At 47.8% G+C, this 5,437-nt stretch overlaps 1 long non-coding RNA gene across 1 annotated transcript; it reads right to left on the reverse strand.

The window, feature by feature from the left end:
• Positions 1-1,867: 1,867 nt before the first annotated feature.
• LOC140213765 (uncharacterized) lies at positions 1,868-3,646 on the reverse strand. Its single transcript, XR_011890699.1, has 3 exons — positions 3,310-3,646; positions 2,609-2,702; positions 1,868-2,254 (listed from the first exon to the last, which is right to left on the reverse strand). It is a non-coding gene; the product is annotated as an uncharacterized lncRNA (long non-coding RNA).
• Positions 3,647-5,437: the final 1,791 nt, after the last annotated feature.

Below are 5,437 nucleotides of genomic sequence, written 5' to 3' on the forward strand. Positions count from 1 at the left end.
AGAGTAGTTGGAAGGCATACTTTCTAGGAAAAATGGCCGCTCAAGGAGAAGAGCGAACTCGAGCGGCTTTAGAGGCTAGGAAAACTGCCTTAAAATATTTAGACTTGAGGGAAAGCTTCGTTAACAAACTATAACACGGCAATCAGCACTCGAATACGACGAGAGAAATTACTGAGACGTGGAAAATTCCCTTGAAAAAAAATCTGGTTTGCTAGACAAATGCTCGTATGTATTGAACCTCTTAAAAGATCTCTGTATCTCTGTAAGGTGCCTTGTGGATGTCTCGCGCTGAAGATTCCCTCTCGGTGAGCGCATATTTCACCCCTCATCTTTTAAGAGGTTCAATACATACGAGCATTTGTCTAGCAAACCAGATTTTTTTTTCAAGGGAATTTTCCACGTCTCAGTAATTTCTCTCGTCGTATTCGAGTGCTGATTGCCGTGTTATAGTTTGTTAACGAAGCTTTCCCTCAAGTCTAAATATTTTAAGGCAGTTTTCCTAGCCTCTAAAGCCGCTCGAGTTCGCTCTTCTCCTTGAGCGGCCATTTTTCCTAGAAAGTATGCCTTCCAACTACTCTGCCCTTAAACTGGCTCTCTCAACTACTACACGCAGAGACAAAGCAACAGCGCGCGCATTAGATCCCATAGATGAGATGAATATTTACAATTAGTATTAGGGTTATAATTATATTCGAGTGCTGATTGCCGTGCTATCGTTTGCTAACGAAGCTTTCCCTCAAGTCTAAATATTTTAAGGCAGTTTGTCGTGTGCGTATCATGGCTACGCACGCTTATATCGCATTCCGTTTCTCTACCACGGGTGCGCTTTAAAACCACGGCGCTGCAGTTTTTGCTTTTCTCTTCTTTCTTCTTCTCCGCCCTTAAACTGGCTCTCTTAACTGTACTACACGCAGAGACAAAGAAACAGCGCGCGAATGCGATCCCATAGATGAGATGAATATATATATATATATATACATATATATATATAGAAAACTATCAGTCATAGCTCTCGTAGTATAGCCCTCTGGGCCGTTTCCTTTTTTTTTTTTTTTTTTTTCGAAAGTAGTCCTATTAGGGTTATTATAATTACACGAAGGTACTTCGCCCTCATCAGCAGCAGCCCTTGGTATAGTTATTCTGGCGGCTAGCTTCCCACGCTATGCGTGCCGCCATCGCACCTGGTTAAGCTTTTCCTAGACGCGTTGTCCGCGCAACCTTGAGCGATCGGAAAGCACGTTTCCCCCTCTTGGCCGGCGGAGAAGGGATGCTTCGTTCCGGCCGCGAAGCTCTCCACATCTCTGTAAGGTGCCTTGTGGATGTCTCGCGCTGAAGATGCCCTCTCGGTGAGCGCATATTTCACCCCTCATCTTTTAAGAGGTTCAATACATACGAGCATTTGTCTAGCAAACCAGATTTTTTTTCAAGGGAATTTTCCACGTCTCAGTAATTTCTCTCGTCGTATTCGAGTGCTGATTGCCGTGTTATAGTTTGTTAACGAAGCTTTCCATCAAGCTCATAGCCCCTGGCAATCTCCATCTCGTCTAGTAGCAGAACACAGTCTTTTTCAATGTCTTGCATACCCTCCGCTTTCGTTTTTAGCAGGTCGATCACGTCAGTCAGGATACCGGGCAGAAAACTGAGTGCCTGTAGGCGACGCGCCAGAGTTCTGTTAGTTGGCAGCGGGTACCCGAGTTTCCTTAAGGTTTCATAGCCGGACGTCCCGCATGAAAATTTAATTTGAAGTGCTTGCTTAACACTTTGCGGAGACCAAGTACTCCCTTTGTTGCTATTGCGCGACAGTGCCTGTATTTGGTCTTCGTTAAGGAACTTGATGTTCTTTCCGAATGTTTAATGTTACCTTCGAGCTTCTTAACTTTTTTTCGGAGACCTTGGATTGTTGAGTTTGCCTGGGTATGCAATTCTTGAAGTTCGCAGTATTTTCGTGTCAGGTCTGCGAGCTGCTTACTTAATTCTGCGCAAGAGGTACAAGCAGACTGCAGGTCAGAGGCCCCGGCATTCATTCCACTGGCTGAGACTTGCAGACCTGCTTCGTCTGTTACCAGTGCACTTGAGCTGGCGTCGTGTGGGCTGCAATTCTGTCCTTGAGTCAGCTCAAACCTGCCTGGTGACGACATTGGGTCCATCGCAGCTTCATGATCATCAGTGGCTATGTCGTGTTGATCTTCAAGTAGGGCCGAGAGGACAGCGGGTCCGGTCCTATCCTTTGGTGCCTTTCTGTGACGAGGCAAAGCTGCGAAATGAAAGGATATCATCAAAATGCATCCCATAAACAGCATTATGCAACAGCGGTACATGCCACGAACGACTTTCTTAATGTCTTTTCACTTTTCTGTCGAAAGCACCGCTTGTTACATTCGTTACACGCTTAGAACTCCTGTAGAGCGACAAAATGTCATTTTCGGTCAGGGTCACTAATTTTTCGTGCCCGGCGCCCTTGTTCTCATATATATATATATATATATATATATATATATATATATATATATATATATATAAGTTACGTAGCAACAGCTTAAGAACGACCCCTCCCCCACCTCCTACCGAGAGATGAAAATGGAACACGCTGAAAAATTGAACAACTTACGTCTGAAGGAAAACACTGTCGGCACCGCATTTGGCTTTAGTTTTTTCCATCCGTCTGCTCTGTTTTGCTCGAAGCTGTCCTCTTCGAAATGAGCCTGCGCGTTCATAGAAAGTCGTAAAATTTATTTCCTTCGCAAGATATGACCAATGTTCACACGCCTACAATTGCTGTGTTTCGTACGTTCCTAAACATTTTCCGAACTTTACTGCAGCTGCTACATTTAAAACCGCACTATTATGTTATGCAAACAATTCCACACGTGCGAGTAACGTCCAAGTAACGTTAATTAGCAATGGTTATACTACAGGCTGCCAGAACACTGTCGAACTTTGGGCGCACCATTTTTTTCCAACCAGCTTTTTCCTGGTTGTCCTGCACCGTCCGGAAGGGCGAGAGGAACGACTCAAATTGATTCGCATGCAGCACCGAAAAGCTGAAAAACATCAACGAACGCGCAACACACCACGCCATAAACAACACAGACGCGCACATAGGTTTTCGGAACATGACGGGGACAGTCAAGATGTTATTTTTTGTAAACACTTTAATGTTACTGCTACTAGTTTGCTTAACTGGTAATCTACTTGTCAGCCCAATGTTAACTACCAGGAAACATTATACGCAATCTACTTCGATCATCACTAGCGCTTAAGAAAGTCCACGTCGGAAAAATAATTCCCACGAAGCGCCTCAGTACTCACACTGCATATGCACGAGGTGTTCGTGGGCTGCCATTTGTCCCGCTTGATCCTTGCAGTCCACAAAATTCTTCTTTTTGTATCTCTTGGGAACTGAAACATTCGCCAACCATTCCTCGAGTGATTACTGCACAACGGCACGCAGCAGCCGGGCATTTTGTGCCGACGACACCCAGCGAACTCGTCGCAGCAACGTCCTACCACCTGCTCCGTGCAGCGCGCGCGGCGGGCATGAACATGGCGGCGGTGGCTAGAACGAACCGGTTCTGGCGGCACCGGCGCCGTCAAAGAATGTCTCCACCCTGAACGGAGCGGCGGGCGAGGAGGACATCGAGGCACCCTACGCTCGCTTAAAGCCCCTAAATTTTTCAAAAGTAGCGCCATTCTTAGATCTTTCCGCCACCCCGCTCACCTGGCGCGTCCTCCTCCACGCTCCCTGTCGCCCCAGCCTCCTCCGCTCCCCCATTGGCCAATCTGTGTCACGTGGAAGCAGGCACCGCGCTTTTGTATATTTTTTCTTTCGAGCGCGGAGCAGGCGCCGCGCTTTTGTATATTTTTTTCTTTCCAGCGCGCGCCGACCTCCATTGTTGGGCCTGCGCGACGAAAGTACAGCAGGCGGACTGACGGGGTGCGTTAGCGTAATAGAATGTGTAGGGCCGAGAACTTAATTGCGATGCCATGCTGCTACGCCTTCGATCGCCGCAACAGACACAGCGAGGGCAAAAAGCTTTTTGCTTTGCCGTCCGGTGGGCGCAACGCAAAAAGAAGTGTGGATTCGCAGGATCGGGCGGGCTGACTTCGAGGAAGTGGCAAAGAACGCGCGGCCTAGTGAAGTAAGGGCCACGGCTACTCACAACCCCTCATTTCGAGCCTAGTTCATGCCTTCCGCTTCGAAAAAGTGTGTGTTCATGCTCTGCGTGGTTTTCAGCGCGTTGTTTGACTTTTTTTTTTCGAATGTGCTCTCTTTGTTTCATGTAGTTTCGTCTTGCGGTGAAATGCACGCATCTGCAGCTGGCCTGTGACATAAAAGCGAATTTATTCAGGGTGTGTTTTGAGCTCCACCAGAAGTTGGCACATTCTCGACGCTTTTGCAAGGCTCAATATGACTTACGATGCAGTCTTTTAGCTTCGAATGTACGCCCTTATATACCCTACCCTACCACAATTCCGTATGGCAGCGACCTCTGTCGGCCACCGTGGGCATTCATTGCAGGCGACGCCACATAAGAGTTTCGCACTACATTACCTAGAGGGAAAACTGGCGCTGCTGCTATTAAAACCCCTCAATCTCCCAAAGTAGCGCCATTCGCTTCCCTCCTCCTCCGCTCGGCGCGGCCTCGACGGTGGCACCGCCGGTGGTGGGCCTGCCGTAGCAGACGACGGCTAACACGCTACGGGAGGAAATCCGCAGAAAAGTTCGTTCGAGCCCTGCGGAGCAGTTTTTTCAATCGAGATCTTTCTTCGTCAGTCGGTAACTGGCCTTTAGAATTTCGTGTTAGAATTGCGAAGGCAATAGAGAAAATGACCATTATTCAAGGCGTATTTAAGGCGTAAAGCGCGCGACGTTGAGAGTTCGTGTTGCTGAAACACGACGCAAGCACGCGGTGTACTCAAACACGCGCATAATTACCAAAGTTTCAGGTGTTGACAGCGTGAAAGTATGTTTACGTGGTTTCGTAGGTTCATTCACGTGCCTGCAGGACACTTTTGTTCGGTCGGCGCGTGAGATTCCGGCTGTGTGCGGTCAGCAATGCCTGGCAACAGGGCCGTTTTTCATTGCGGGGTGCTTTGGTAATCGTGACGATATATTGTTTTTTTTTTACGGGTACTGCTCCAGGAGGGCACATGTAATGGCTAACGGAGGCCTCTGAAGAGCACGTGACATTACAATAATGCAGGCATAGCAGGGAGTGTTCGCATACAAAATTGGCTGTCCGCGATCTTATTCCCCCTTGGCATGCACAGGTTTCGGCGAGCCCCATCCAGCCCTTGTTCTAGCTTTGGTGTTCCCGTAGCCGCTTTGGTGCCCTGGAGGCGCCGTCAATAATACGAAATAATGACAAGGTGTTACAACTAGTAAATAAAATTTATTGAAGGAATACAATCGCGCCGAGGCGCCAACTTCTAAAGC

The sequence above is a fragment of the Dermacentor andersoni genome, chromosome 10, assembly GCF_023375885.2.
Source record: "Dermacentor andersoni chromosome 10, qqDerAnde1_hic_scaffold, whole genome shotgun sequence".
Classification (NCBI taxonomy): Eukaryota; Metazoa; Arthropoda; class Arachnida; order Ixodida; family Ixodidae; genus Dermacentor; species Dermacentor andersoni.